Genomic DNA, 16,816 nt, shown 5'->3' with positions numbered 1-16,816 from the left:
ATTTATTGAAATAAATGAAAATAGAAACACAACATACCCAAACCTATGGGATACAGCAAAACAGTATTAAGAGAAATTTTATAACAATAAATGCCTACATTTAAAAAGTAGAAAGATTTTAAATAAGCCAACTAATAATGCATCTCAAGGACTAGAGAAGTAAGAACAAACCAAATCCAAATTTAGCAAAAGGAAAGAAATAATATCAGAGCAGAAAGAAATGAGATTGAGACTAAAAAATTACAAAAGATCAACTAAACAAAACATTGGTATTTTGAGAAGATAAACACAATCCAACAAACATTAGCTTAACAGAAGAAAAAAGAGAAGAGATCCGAATAAATAAAATCAAAAATGAAAAAGACATTACAGCTGATATCATAGAAATACAAAGGATCACTGGAGACTGTAATGAATAACTATACACCAACAAATTAGAAAACTTAGCAGAAATGGAACATTCCTGCACACTCACAACCTACCAAGATTGGACCAGGAAGAAATATAAAACAGAATAGAACAATTACAAGTAATAAGATTAAATCTGTAACAAAAAAGTATTCCATCAAAGAAAAGCCCAGTGCTTCATGACTTTACTCTTGAATTCTACAAACATTTAAAGAACTAATGTCAATTCTTCTCAAACTCTTTCAGAAAATTGAAGAGGAGGAAATTCTCTGAAACTCTTTTATGAGGGCAGCATTAGCCTAATATCAAAAGCAGACAAGATCACAACAAAAAGAAAACTGGAGACCAAAATATCTGATGAACTTAAATGCAAAAATCCTCAACAAGATATTAGCAAACCAAATTCACCTGCATATTAAAAAGATCATTTACCATGATCAAATGAGATTTATATCACAGATGCAAGCATGGTCCAACATACACAAATCAACAAACATGATACCTCACATCAACAGAATGAAGGACAAAAAACATGATAATCTCAACAGATGCAGAAAAAGCATTTGACAATATTCAACATCCCTTTATGATAAAAACTCTCAACAAGTTAAGTATAGAACAAACATAACTCAGCACAAGAAAGGCCATATATGACAAGCCCACAGACAACATCATACTTAATAGAGAAAAGTTGAAAGCTTTCCCTCTGAGATCTGGAACCAAGACAAGGATGCCAACTCTCATTACTTTTATTCAGCATAGTACTGAAAGTCCTAGCTAGAGCAATTAGGCAAAAGAAAGAAATAAAGGGCATCCGAATTGGAAAAGATGAAGTCAAATTGTCCCTGTTTACAGATGACATGATCTTAAATACAGAAAACCCTAAAAGATCCATGAAAAACTCTTAGAACTAATAAATGATCAGTAAAGTTACAGAATACAGAATCAACTTATAAAAATTAGTAGTATTTCTATACACCAACAACAAAGTAGAGAAAAAAGCAATCAATAAAGCAATCCCATTTACAATAGCTACAGAAAAATAAAATACCTAGAAATAAATTTAACTAAGTTGGTGAAAGATCTATACAAGGAAAACTATAAAACACTATGAAAGAAATGAAAGAGGATACAATAAAACGGGAAACATTCTATGTTCATAGATTGGAAGAAGTAGTATTGTGAAAATGACCAGACTAACAAAAGCAATGTCTACATACTCAATGTAATTTCTATCAATACCAATGAAATTCTTCATAGAAATTTTAAAAAATTCTAAAATTCACATGGAACCACAAAAGACCCCAGTCAAAGCAATCCTAGGTAAAAAGAACAAAGCTGAAGACATTACACTATCAGACTTCAAAATAAACTACAAAGCTATAGTAATCAAAACAGCATGATACTAGCATAAAAAGTACACATAGACCAATGAAATAGAATAGAGAACAGAAATAAATCAATATATTTATAGCTAACTAATTTTTGACAAAAGTTCCAAGAACATTCATTGGAGAAGCAACAATCTCTTCAATTAATGCTGCTGGGAAAACTGAATATCTATATTTAGAAAAATGAGAGCCAAGATGGCCGAATAGGAACAGCTCCCGTCTACAGCTCCCAGCGTGAGAGATGCAAAAGACAGGTGATTTCTGCATTTCCATCTGAGGTACCGGGTTCATCTCACTAGGGAGTGCCAGACAGTGGGCGGAGGACAGTGGGTGCAGCGCACTGTGCACGAGCCGAAGCAGGGTGAGGCATTGCCTCACTCGGGAAGTGCAAGGGGTCAGGGAGTTCCCTTTCCTAGTCAAAGAAAGGGGTGACAGACGGCACCTGGAAAATTGAGTCACTCCCACCCTAATACTGCGCTTTTCCGACGGGCTTAAAAAACGGCACACCACGAGATTATATCCCGCACGTGGCTCGGAGGGTCCTATGCCCACGGAGTCTCACTGATTGCTAGCACAGCAGTCTGAGATCAAACTGCAAGGCAGCAATGAGGCTGGGGGAGGGGCGCCCACCATTGCCCAGGCTTGCTTAGGTAAACAAAGCAGGAAGGAAGCTCGAACTGGGTGGAGCCCACCACAGCTCAAGGAGGCCTGCCTGCCTCTGTAGGCTTCACCTCTGGGGGCAGGGCACAGACAAACAAAAAAACAGCAGTAACCTCTGCAGACTTAAATGTCCCCATCTGACAGCTTTGAAGAGAGCAGTGCTTCTCCCAGCACACAGCTGAAGATCTGAGAATGGGCAGACTGCCTCCTCAAGTGGGTCCCTGACCCCTGAACCCTGAGCAACCTAACTGGGAGGCACCTCCCAGTAGAGGCAGACTGACACCTCACACGGCCGGGTACTCCTCTGAGACAAAACTTCCAGAGGAGCAATCAGACAGCAGCATTCACGGTTCACAAAAATCCACTGTTCTGCAGCCACCGCTGCTGGTACCCAGGCAAACAGGGTCTGGAGTGGACCTCTAGCAAATTCCAACAGACCTGCAGCTGGGAGTCCTGTCTGTTAGAAGGAAAACTAACAAACAGAAAGGACATCCACACCAAAAACCCATCTGTACATTACCATCATCAAAGACCAAAAGTAGATAAAACCACAAAGATGGGGGAAAACAGAGCAGAAAAACCAGAAACTCTAAAAAGCAGAGTGCCTCTCCTCCTCCAAAGGAATGCAGTTCCTCACCAGCAATGGAACAAAGCTGGACGGAGAATGACTTTGACGAGTTGAGAGAAGAAGGCTTCAGACGATCAAACTACTCCAAGCTACAGGAGGAAATTCAAACCAAAGGCAAAGAAGTTGAAAACTTTGAAAAAAATTTAGATGAATGTATAACTAGAATAACCAATACAGAGAAGTGCTTAAAGGAGCTGATGGAGCTGAAAGCCAAGGCTCGAGAACTACGTGAAGAATGCAGAAGCCTCAGGAGCTGATGTGATCAACTGGAAGAAAGGGTATCAGTGATGGAAGATGAAATGAAGGAAATGAAGCAAGAAGGGAAGTTTAGAGAAAAAAGAATAAAAAGAAATGAACAAAGCCTCCAAGAAATATGAGACTATGTGAAAAGACCAAATCTACGTCTGATTTGTGTACCTGAAAGTGACAGGGAGAATGGAACCAAGTTGGAAAACACTCTGCAGGATATTATCCAGGAGAACTGCCCCAATCTAGCAAGGCAGGCCAACATTCAGATTCAGGAAATACAGAGAATGCCACAAAGATACTCCTCGAGAAGAGCAACTCCAAGACACATAATTCTCAGATTCATCAAAGTTGAAATGAAGGAAAAAATGTTAAGGGCAGCCAGAGAGAAAGGTCGGGTTACCCTCAAAGGGAAGCCCATCAGACTAACAGCGGATATCTCAGCAGAAACTCTACAAGCCAGAAGAGAGTGGGGGCCAATATTCAACATTCTTAAAGAAAAGAATTTTCAACCCAGAATTTCATATCCAGCCAAACTAAGCTTCATAAGTGAAGGAGAAATTAAATACTTTACAGACAAGCAAATGCTGAGAGATTTTCTCACCACCAGGCCTGCCCTAAAAGAGCTCCTGAAGGAAGCACTAAACATGGAAAGGAACAACCGGTACCAGCCACTGCAAAATCATGCCAAATTGTAAAGACCATCGAGGCTAGGAAGAAACTGCATCAACTAATGAGCAAAATAACCGGCTAACATCAAAATGACAGGATCAAATTCACACATAACAATATTAACTTTAAATGTAAATGGACTAAATGCTCCAATTAAAAGACACAGACTGGCAAATTGGATAAAGAGTCAAGACCCATCACTGTGCTGTATTCAGGAAACCCATCTCACGTGCTGAGACACACATAGGCTCAAAATAAAAGGATGGAGGAAGATCTACCAAGCAAATGGAAAACAAAGAAAGGCAGGGGTTGCAATCCTAGTCTCTGATAAAACAGACTTTAAACCACCAAAGATCAAAAGAGACAAAGAAGGCCATTACATAATGGTAAAGGGATCAATTCAACAAGAAGGACTAACTATCCTAAATATATATGCACCCAATACAGGAGTACCCAGTTTCATAAGGCAAGTCCTGAGTGACCTAGAAAGAGACTTAGACTCCCACACAATAATAATGGGAGCCTATAGCACCCCACTGTCAACATTAGACAGATCAACAAAACAGAAAGTTAACAAGGATACTCAGGAATTGAACTCGGCTCTGCACCAAGCAGACCTAATAGACATCTACAGAACTTTCCACCCCAAATCAACAGAATATACATTTTTTTCAGCACCACACCACACCTATTCCAAAATTGACCACATCGTTGGAAGTAAAGCTCTCCTCAGCAAATGTAAAAGAACAGAAATTATAACAAACTGTCTCTCAGACCACAGTGCAATCAAACTAGAACTCAGGATTAAGAAACTCACTCAAAACTGCTCAACTACATGGAAACTGAACAACCGGCTCCTGAATGACTACTGGGTACATAACGAAATGAAGCCAGAAATAAAGATGTTCTTTGAAACCAACGAGAACAAAGTCACAACATACCAGAATCTCTGGGACGCATTCAAACCAGTGTGTAGAGGGAAATTTATAGCACTAAATGCCCACAAGAGAAAGCAGGAAAGATCCAAAATTGACACCCTAACATCACAATTAAAAGAACTAGAAAAGCAAGAGCAAACACATTCAAAAGCTAGCAGAAGGCAAGAAATAACTAAAATCAGAGCAGAACTGAAGGAAATAGAGACACAAAAAACCCTTCAAAAAATTAATGAATCCAGGAGCTGGTTTTTTGAAAGGATCAACAAAATTGATAGACCGCTAGCAAGATTAATAAAGAAGAAAAGAGAGAAGAATCAAATAGATGCAATAAAAAATGATAAAGGGGATATCACCACCAATCCCACAGAAATACAAACCACCATCAGAGAATACTACAAACACCTCTATGCAAATAAACTAGAAAATCTAGAAGAAATGGATAAATTCCTCGACACATACACCCTCCCAAAACTAAACCAGGAAGAACTTGAATCTCTGAATAGACCAATAACAGGCTCTGAAATTGTGGCAATAATCAATAGCTTACCAACCAAAAGGAGTCCAATACCAGATGGATTCACAGCCAAATTCTACCAGAGGTACAAGGAAGAATTGGTACCATTCCTTCTGAAACTATTCCAATCAATAGAAAAAGAGGGAATCCTCCCTAACTCATTTTACGAGGCCAGCATCATCCTCATACCAAAGCCAGGCAGAGACAAAACCAAAAAAGAGAATTTTAGACCAATATCCTTGATGAACATCAATGCAAAAATCCTCAATAAAATACTGGCTAACTGAATCCAGCAGCACATCAAAAAGCTTATTAACCATGATCAAGTGGGCTTCATCCCTGGGATGCAAGGCTGGTTCAATATACGCAAATCAATAAATGTAATCCAGCCTATAAACAGAACCAAAGATAAAAACCACATGATTATCTCAATAGATGCAGAAAAGGCCTTTGACAAAATTCAACAACTCTTCATGCTAAAAACTCTCAATAAATTAGGTATTGATGGGACGTATCTCAAAATAATAAGAGCTATCTATGACAAACCCACAGCCAATATCATACTGAATGGGCAAAAACTGGAAGCATTCCCTTTGAAAACGGGCACAAGACAGGGATGCCTTCTCTCACCACTGCTATTCAACATAGTGTTGGAAGTTCTGGCCAGGGCAATTAGGCAGGAGAAGGAAATAAAGGGTATTCGATTAGGAAAAGAGGAAGTCAAATTGTCCCTGTTTGCAGATGACATGATTGTATATCTAGAAAACCCCATTGTCTCAGCCCAAAATCTCCTTAAGCTGATAAGCAACTTCAGCAAAGTCTCAGAACACAAAATCAATGTACAAAAATCACAAGCATTCTTATACACCAATAACAGACAAACAGAGAGCCAAATCATGAGTGAACTCCCATTCACAATTGCTTCAAAGAGAATAAAATACCTAGGAATCCAACTTACAAGGGACGTGAAGGACCTCTTCAAGGAGAACTACAAACCACTGCTCAATGAAATAAAAGAGGATACAAACAAATGGAAGAACATTCCATGGTCATGGGTAGGAAGAATCAATATTGTGAAAATGGCCATACTGCCTAAGGTAATTTATAGATTCAATGCCATCCCCATCAAGCTACCAATGACTCTCTTCACAGAATTGGAAAAAACTACTTTAAAGTTCATATGGAACCAAAAAAGAGCCCGCATCGCCAAGTCAATCCTAAGCCAAAAGAACAAAGCTGGAGGCATCACGCTACCTGACTTCAAACTATACTACAAGGCTACAGTAACCAAAACAGCATGGTACTGGGAATGCACATTCTAAATTTCATTAAATAATCCATATTTTCTTTAGAATGTTACATCAGTTTGCACTCTCATCAGTGTATATCAGTATCTGTGCAGGTAGGTTCCTACCCAACAAACACTTGTATTACACAGCTTTCTAATTTTTTCAGTCTATTCAGTTTAAAGCGATATCTTATGGCTTTAACTTTCATTTATTGACTATTAATGATTTTGAGCATTTCTTTACTTCTCTATAAACTTTTAAATTTCTTGTGTAATTGTTCATAAGAAATTATGTTCCTGTAGGAACTTCTCTTTTCTTATGGTAGAATCACAAGGATATCATTTATGCCTTTTCCATTTTAGATTTTGAAAGAATCTTTATCTTGCCTATCAGCTGCCTATTAACTTTGTCTGTAATGCCCTTTGTTAAAAAGAAGTTCATACTTTTGTTCATAAACTCTTTTCCTGGTCCTAGATTGCAAAGATTTTTTCCCTAATAACTTGATGTTTTATCTTTCATATTTAGATCTTTAATTTTCTGGAGTCTCCTTAGATGGGGATACTGTTCTAATTTTCTCCACATGGTGAATCACTTTCCCCTACTCCATCTCTAAACAATCTGGCTGTTCCTTATAAAATTGCAATCTTCCCTTATGCCGTATATTAGGCTCCATGTATCTATGGGTCTGACTCTTGCCTCTCCCCCCTGTTTCATGAATCTGTTTCTCTGCTTTGGTACCAATATCAAACTATTTTTCATTACTACCAGTTTGTAATTCTTCTCAATGAGGGGTAAGGCAATTCTCTCCTTCTTCTTTTCTAAACTTGACTTAATTAATATGGATCTCTCTTCCTCCAACATTTTGGAATACATGTTTCAAGTTCTTCAAAAAGCCCAGCTGGGATCTGACAGCCTTTAATTTATAGATTAACATGGGAATAACTATTACCATTAAGATACAAGGTTGCCCATTCAAGAACATGGAATATTTCCATTTATTCAGATCATTTTTATGTTTTCCATTAGAATGTTAAAGTTGTCTTCATAGAAGTTATGCATATCCTAAGTTAAATAATTTGTAGATACCTTATAATCTTTGCTGCTTTGTGTATGTCCCTTAATTTGGATGAGGCTTGGGTTCTGGATCTTGCTGTGTCACTGATTATGCTGCATGATTTTAGGCAAGTTATTCACTGCTTCTCAGTACCAGTTTTCTCACCCATTAAAGGACCGGATTGAAGTTTATGCTCTTCATGGTAACACGGGTAATAACAATAACAAACCCAGATTAAAGTTTCATAATATGCCAGCCACTGTACTGGGCACACTCCCTGCAGATATATCTATCCCCTGATAGGAAGGTGACTACATGTACAGCACTTAGCATGCCTGGTACATTGTAAGCACTCAATACATGGTAGCAATCATGGTGATCTTGCCTATTTAAAATTGAGAGTTGGAATCTTAGAGAGGTGAAGCAATTTGCCCAGGCTCACACAGCTGGACTGAGATGTAAGAAACACTAACACCTGGAGATGATTCTCTTCCAAAGCAAAGACTCTGTCAGCCCTACGGTCTCGAAGGATTTGAGTTACCACCTCACAAATGCTGGTTATCTTGACTTCTGGAGCTCATGCCAGACTCCTGAATACCAGAGGCCATGAATGACGTCCAGGGCTTCATTGTGCAGCTAGGGTTACCATCAGCTCTGGCCACATGCGTTTGCTCTTGTAAAACATCATTTTTCCTAGAAGTCCAATGTGTTCCTGGATGTTGCTGGCTGATAGTGGAGTCAGATAACAGCCTGGGAAGGCAGCCGATAATTACAGGACAGGAAGTGGGTGCCATCCAGCCAGCTGGATGAGAATCAGCACCTCTCTCAGAGACTGTGCATGAAGATTGAGGTGGGTACAGTGGAAAACTCATCTCTCTCCTCTCCCCAGAAGCCAGGGCAGGCCTAGCCCATAGCCAGGTAGAAGAAGAGAATGCTGTGAGAGCTACTGATTGATCATCCTGCTTCCAGATTCTAACCCCTCTGCCAAGACTCTTCCGAATGTGACTGATAGGGAGCCAACTTAAACTAGTGTAACTAAATACAGAAATGTTACTAGCTTAAGGAGTAGAGATGATTTTAGGTAAGATGGATCCAGGATGTTAGAATTATTTCACTAGTTCTCTTCCCTACTCTCTCCTCCCCAACCCACCTTTCTTTTCCTCCTTTTTTCAGGCAAGCTCTCTCTGAAGGAGGAAAATACAGCCACTGGCAGCTCCAGGGATGTCTTCCTTAGGGCAGGGTCTCTTTTTCAGTAACCATATCAATTTCTGTAAAGGACTCTGATTAGTTCTGCGTGAGTCAGGGGTCCGCACAAAGAAAATGGAAAGTTGGGCCATGTGATTCAGTCTTGTAGAGTGTGAAAGAGAATTTCCCCAAAGAAAGATGGAGGGCCGAAGGGAAAAAAATGTAGTCGATGTCCACTGCCCTTCCTATGCTATTCCCCAAAGATCTCGTGGGCACATAGAGCCCTAGCTGACTCCATGACCTATTTGGTATCATTTCCTGCCATCCCCATTCTCCTACTACCCATCCTGTGCTCTAGACACTGGTTCACGTGCTATTCAACTGTTTGAATAGTACATCTTCACATCTCTGAACCTCTGTGCTAGCTGTTCCTCTGCCAGAATGCAATGTGGTCCGTTCCTTCCAAGAACTCTCTCTCTCTATGTTCGGCCCCACCCCCAAGCAAATTAAGTACCTTCCCACAGCAATATATGCCAGTTTATTCTATCACATAGTAATTACTTTTCCAAGAAGTTCTTATTTGTCTTCAGGCTAGACTTGAGGTTATTGAGAGAAGGAATTAATAGTGTCTGATTCATCTTTGTGCAAGTAAACGTGACTCTATAGCATACACTATTTATTTACCCAGTATCCACCTTCTCCTTCCTTGCTACTGAACTCTGACTTGGAGGACTTTTTGCCCAGCTAAATGTTCACTAGCTCAGCCTTCCTTGCAGCCAAGAATTCACATATGACACAGTTCCTGGCCCATGAGATATACATTCATGCATTGCTTAACAACAGGGATACATTCTGAGAAATGCATCATTGTGCAAACATCATAAAGTGAGCTTACACAGACATAGATGGCATAGCCCACTACACACCCAGGCTATATGGTACATCCTATTGTTCCTAGGCTACAAACTTGGAAAACATGTTACTGTACTGAGTACTGTAGGCAATTCTAACACCATGGTAAGTATAATATTTGTGTTTCTAAACATAGAAAAAGTACAGTACAAATACAGTATTATAATCTTATGGAACATTGTTGTATACATGGTTCATTGCTGACTGAAACATTGTTATGCAGTGCATGACTATAACTGGACATCTGCTTGGATGGAAGGCAGTCTCTGAACAGCTTTTTTCTTTCTCATTAAAAGAGATCACATAAGTCTGGCACTACCTTTCCCCCACTCCTTCCTGCCTTATGTATGCACTTGGTATTTGGGAGTATGACAGTCATCTTGTAAACAAGAGGAAAAGATCAAGAGAATCATCTTGGCATGATGGAGGTGCTGAACTTATGCCTGCAACCACCTGCCTCCTGATGTTAAGTCAAGACAATTTTTTCCATCCTTGTTGTTCCCCTGTATTTGGAGTAGCTCATGTAGTATGATACTCTCAGTTTTGTAAGAGTCATTGTGGAATAGGGCACCCAATCTGATTCCAAGATTTGAGAAGTTGCTTGTGCACAAAAGGCACACATATCTGATTTGTAATTGTAGTTATTTAATAATTAAATATTTTTCCATGTATATGTGTTATTTTTAGTATCTACTAATTTGTTAGCACATAAATGTTATGAAGTTATATGAAACTAACTACTTAATATAACTGTGAGAATTTTTTTTGGCTTAAGACACTAGAAAGTTTACTAAGACACAGAGTATACCTTTAACTAAGAGTGTTCAGAAGACCCTGACTTAAGTAATAAATGAATAAACATAAAAGGGAGGTTTACTTGTGCAGAGTGGAATGAAGAGGTCATTTGAGGAATAGCAGAGTGACTCTCGTTGTTCTTCCTCTTAAAAAGGAGAGGCCTCCTCTTTATAAAGAAATCTTTATTTTTTTAGAGATAGGGTCTCACTATGTTGCCCAAGCTGGCCTTGAACTCCTGGGCTCAAGCAATCTTCCTGCCTTGGCCTCCCAAGTAGCTGGGACTACAGGCGCATGCCACTGCACCAGGGCATGATTCTTCTTTTTTAAATGCCAGATTATAATTGCCATATTACTTCCCACTGTGTTTATGTAACCATGAGCTTCCGCTGCACTTTCTGCATTGAAAGAGTTTTCTAGCTTCATTGGCACCTCACAGTTTCCACTCCCACAGCCTCCTGGGAAGCATACCTCCTCCACAAAGCCTCTCTTGACTAAGAGGAAGTCTCATGATTTTTGTACGTTCCCCTTCATCTCAAACGCAGCATCATGAGCTCTTTGCACAGGCAGAAATGATAGGCTGGTGAGCTCAGCGGTATGAAGGATCTTGCCTCTCATTAGTGATTGTGTGTTTTTCCTTCTCTCTAGTGTAGATGTCTTTGTTTCAGACTATAAACTCTTAGGTGAGTGCTTGAATCAGCCAAAAGCCAACCTCATTTTAAAAAATTTGACAACTATTTGTTGAGGACCAAGTATGTGTCAAGCACATCCTTTTGGATGATGAGTTTGCCACAGACAGCCATTGCCTTCATCTTGGCAGCCAGGGCTCCATGAGGTGCTCTGCACCAGTCTGGGGGTACCATTCACATAGACAGTGAAGTTTGCAGGGCATCCAGGACTTCTGCATCATGGCAGGCCTCCTGACAGATCTTTCCAATTTCTAGTGAATATGAGATAACCAAAGGCCACTGAATAAAGCAGTTTAAAGCTTAGGCTTTGGTTCCAAATTCCATCTCAATCATTTACCTGCAAGTTCGCTCAATGCTCTGAGCCTCATTTTTCTCACTTGGAAAAAGGAATTCTGGAGCCTCACAGAATTATTTTGAGGGTTAAATAAAGAAACATATACATAATGAGCTCTCAACACAGTAGTTGACACACACACACACACACACACACATATATATATATAAAATGAGGATATATATGTTTTATATATATAATAAGGGAATATATGTTTAACAAAATTAATATGCTGGGGGCTTTTGGGAACAGGCAAAATTTCAAGATAGCAGTATAATCTCCGTTAGTCAGGATGTTTACTGTTGTATCTCTAGCCTAGTCCAAGGCATAGCGCATAGTAGGTGGTCAGAAAATGTTCGATAAGTGAACTTAATAAGTCTTACATTTTCATAACTCTTTCTACATTTCAAGACATGATCACATCTGAATTTTAATTCAATTATGGTGATAATTGTGAAAGAAGGCAAATAAGGTGGCCTTATACTGATGGAGTTATTACCAGATTTTTGGCACTGTGCTTTACGTGTATTATTTCATTTAATACTCAACTCAGCCTTTGAGTCCCATTTTATAGATAAGGAGACTGAGGCTTCAAGAAGCTAAGTTACTTGCTCAAGGTCACCCAGCTAGTCAAGTGACTGAACTAGGATTCGCCATTCAGTACATACTCATTCGGTTCCCACTGCGTGGCAGCCAGAGCTGAGGATTTCGAAATTCAGAGGTCAGGAGACAGAGACTCTCCTTAGGTAGCAAGTGAACATTTTTCTTGTCAAAGTTACTCTGCTGCAGTTTTTGCTGGAACATATTCTGGATCAATCCTGAAAATGGAAAAAAAATAAATAAATAAGCAGCAGCTCATATTCTTTACACAACATGTAAGGATTTCACATCCACATGTAAAATTAGTATTATGATTGCACAGTGTGGGAAACATCCAAATGAAGCATTTAGCCAAGACCAGTCCATTCAGCATGTTATGACAAGGGCTAGGCTTGGGCCAGGAGCCCTGCTGCACGTACAGAGATGTAGGGAGTTGAACAAAAGCACAGACACTAGAATCAGTCTGGCTGGGTTTGCGTTCTGACTCCATTACTTTTCAGCTTGAAGGAGTCACTTAACTAGCCTGGGATTTAGTTTCCTCATATATAAAGTGGGATTGTGAAAGTAAGTAATTCACAACATGGATGAATCTCAAAAGCATTAGGCTGAGTGGAAGAAGCCAGAACAAAAGGCTACATACTATACAATTCCATTTATGACATTCTAGAAACAGCCATAAAACAGATCAGTAGTTATTTGGAGGTTCATGGCAAGGGGGTGGGGTGGGGGGCAGTGACAGGATTGACTATATAAAGGTGCATAAGGGCACGTTGTGGAGTGATGGAAATATTTGATATTTTGGTTGTGGTGTGGCTATATGACTCTACATACATTTGTAAAAACTCATCATCTTGTACGTCTAAAGAGTGTGAAATTTTACTGCATTTAAATTATGTCTAGATAAAACTGACTTAAGAAATACAAGTAGTTCATGGGTTCTTGCCACCACTAAATTAAATAATGTCTGTAAAGCACTTGGAACAGCACCTAGGAGAGAGTGAGCTCTCACTGTGCATTCGCTCCTGTTACCAAGTGAGTTCATTCAAGTTTGCATGTCTCTGAAATCCAACAAGAAATCTTCAGAAGGCAGGATGAAAAAAACTGAAATGTTTTTCATGAATTCTTAACATAATATTTATTACTCAATAGGAGATGGTGAAGGAAGTCAAGTTCATCAGAATAAATGCACAATCTTCTAATGTACCATTAAAAATTCACCAACTATCACCAATGTGAAAAATAGAGATGGATAATGAATTAAAATGGTATTTAATCTATACTGTTCTCTGGCTGCGTGTAACTACTTACTTAAGAATATCAAAAGAAATACCTGGACCAGTCAAGAATGCAGGCTACTCTTTCTCTCACTCTTTCCCCAGAATCAGTCCCCCAAAGTTGCATGATTTCTACAATTTTTGAAATCTCTGCAATTTTTTTGGTCCCAAAACTCTGGCATTAGCCACTCCAGCCACTCTGGGCATGATCCAGACATAGCAGTGAGATGGCCTCGGAGGTGTTGACCTGTGCATGAACCATTGTCCTGCAATCTTCTCCTCATAAGGTTGAACTTCTGGGGCCTGAGGTTGAATCCCAAGCTCTGCCACCAACTGCTGGATGATGTGGAGCAAGACTCCTATGTCTGTGTGCTTTAGTTTTCTCATCTGCAAATTCCAGGAGTAAGCCTAGGTGATCTAGAACTGCTTAACAAGCCAACTTCCAGAATTCTGCAACCTCTGGAATCAGGAGGCAAACATGCTTTGGTTCTAATCTTAATGTGTACCAGTAATAAAAATTCTCTGGGCCAGAATTTTCTTGTATGTAAGATGGAATAATAATAATACCCACCTCCACAGGCTCTCTGTGAAGAGCAAATGGATGATGTATGCAAAAGCTCCTAACAAAGTTTCTGGCCCCCAAGTTGTACCTTTCTTTCCTCTCATCTTTTACTCCTTTCTTCCTTGCTGCCACCCTCCCTCTTCCCTATGAGTATAATGGACTCCCACATAATTTTAAAAACTTATATTTTTGTTCCATTTATTGAAAAAGCACATCTGGTCTTGAACTTGCATATTCATAGTGTCATATGCCAAGTACTATTGCTAGGTGAAAATGCTGGTTATTCATTAACAGAGAGTTTAAATACATTTTTAACTATGACAAAGGTAAAATAGCTCAGAATGCTAAAACTGACCTCTTGCTCTTTTAGATACTTAAGTTGATTATCTAAAAGTTTCTTTACCCCTATTTTTCACTTCATTCATTCATTTGTACATTCAACAAGCAATTTTTGAGCCCCCCTATATGCCTGACACAACATTAGGGACCAGGGATACATAAATGAATCAGACATTGGCCAGGCGTGGTGGCTTATGCCTGTAATCTCAGCACTTTGGGAGGCCGAGGTGGGTGGATCACCCACCTTGAGTTCAAGACCAGCCTGGCCAACATGGTGAAACCCCGACTCTACCAATAAAACAAAAAGGGCTTGGTGGCACGTGCCTATAATCCCAGCTACTTGTGAGGCTGAGGCAGAAGAATCGCTGGAACCTGGGAGGTGGAGGTTGCAGTGAGCCAAGATTGCACCACTGTGCTCCAACCCCAGCAGAGCAAGACTCTATCTCAAAAATAAAATAAAATTAAATAAAATAATCAGGCATTGTCCTTAAGTTCCAAAAATTGCCAGGTGAATGGAAGGAGGCACAGGGGATATGATAGAAGTCTGTTGAGGATACATTAGGGGCCAAAGAAGGGCATAGTGGGTTCTTCCAGAGAGCAGTCAGGAAAGCCTACACGGAAGAGTTGAGGCTACACTCAGGTCATGGCAGATGAGTAGATGTTCATCAAATCAAGGTGCTGAAGAAGGGAACAGCATGCAGAGACAGCAGGATGCACAAAGGCCTGAGTGTGTGCAATAGCCTTGTATAATCTGGCAAGTGCACTTTGGTTGGGGTGGTGGGAATGTAGGGTACAGAGTGGTGGACTCCACGAGAGAAGAAGCTGGGAGTCCTAGAACAGTTCTCTTTGAGCAAATGCTGACCTGCTTAGGACAAAAGGACATCAGATGCTGCACAATTGTTGGTGGCAACAGAAGAACAACTCACCAAGTCCTAACTCCATTGCCCACTATTCACACCGGCCGGCCACAGCTCTGTTGCCTGCGATGGGTCTGGAAACACTTCTCTAGGGTTTTCCTGGGACTCTACAACACTTGGGTTGATTTCTTTCTGTATCAGGTCATAGTCCTTAGAGGCAGCACTAAATGGAAGGCATTTGTTTAAATTCTGATACCTTGATTGAATTTTTCTTCATAACAGCATCAGATTTTTCACTGTCTGCACATTCATTGCTCAGGCACAAGATTAAGAAATAAATTTGTTGTTTATAAGATGAGGGCCCACAATATTCAGTAAGGAGAGATGAGTTGTCAACAAGGGAATCAAGAGTTATCAAATGTCTAAAATGTGCCAGATGCTTTTTAACTTTTTCACAACCCAGTGTGGAATTTAGATATTTACTCCTCTGATTACAAATTCATACTCCTTCCACTTATACCACCTTGCCTCCAAGGTCTCTTCTCAAAGAGCCTTTGCTTCCAAGGAGCCAAAAGGAAAGGAAAGTGAGGAGAAGAAAGTGGTCTTCCCTTCTCCTAATGTCTTATGGAGGCTGCTGATAAACAAAGACCCAGAGTTCCAGTTTAGATTTATGTGAGGGAAAAGTCTATGGCTTGGAGCTAATACAAGAGCATAGCTAGACTATCTTGGCTATCTACAAAGTTGGGAAAAGTACCACAGACACTTTGGCTCCTAGTATTAAGTGGAAACATGAAGAGAAAAGAGTTCAGTTACAGATACAGTGAAGTTTTGGAACAAAGATAGATAGAAAAGAATGTAGCAAAAGGAACAAAAAAATTTCTTCTCTTTCAGAACCTATTCCTTTTGCCTATTTTGCAAAGAGAATTTTCCCCCATTAAATGGTATCATTCTCCTTATTTTGTCTACCTTTTTCATTCTTTCCTAGATTCCTTTCTTCTATATTTCTTTATTCCTTCTTTGCATTCTCCCTTTTCTCCTCTCTCTTTTTTTCTTTCTTGGTCCTTCAAGCTCTTTCTTAAAGTTCAAATTGAAATACCAGCCTTAATCCCTGGGAAGCAGCTCTGTTTTCCCTGCCATGGCATTGCACAACTTGTGGTGTGGCTCGCTGCCACCATTAGCTGTGCAGTGAGGTTTTATGTAGCCAGGGAACATCTTGTACAATGCAATTTTTTATCAAAACCAAATAGCATAACAATGCATACAGGGCTTCGTTCACCTCAACTTCATAAGATTTCACTATGATAAAAACAATGAAGTTGACATCTAAAATCCATCTCTCTTTGAAAATAAATGGCCCCAGTGCCTCTCCCTTCCCTCTCCACCCTTCCCAGGTCCCCTTCCAAAGCCCCCACTTGCTCACCGACCCCCCTCTTCTTATCATCAAGTGCTTCCTTTGGCTTCCAACTGTTCAG

At 39.8% G+C, this 16,816-nt stretch overlaps 1 long non-coding RNA gene across 2 annotated transcripts in view; it reads right to left on the bottom strand.

Moving 5' to 3' along the window:
- LOC106635257 (uncharacterized) overlaps positions 1–16,816 on the bottom strand; it is a 184,601-nt gene that overhangs the window by 111,622 nt on the left and 56,163 nt on the right. For both annotated transcript variants that reach the window (XR_001338615.5, XR_010113421.1), the window contains exon 3: positions 12,381–12,530. This is a non-coding gene — a long non-coding RNA (uncharacterized LOC106635257). The remainder of the gene's footprint in view (positions 1–12,380; positions 12,531–16,816) is intronic.

Source organism: Pan paniscus, chromosome 9, assembly GCF_029289425.2.
Source record: "Pan paniscus chromosome 9, NHGRI_mPanPan1-v2.0_pri, whole genome shotgun sequence".
Taxonomy (NCBI): Eukaryota; Metazoa; Chordata; class Mammalia; order Primates; family Hominidae; genus Pan; species Pan paniscus.
Note: the sequence above shows the minus strand (reverse complement) of the source record. Positions and strands in the feature narration are given on the sequence as shown.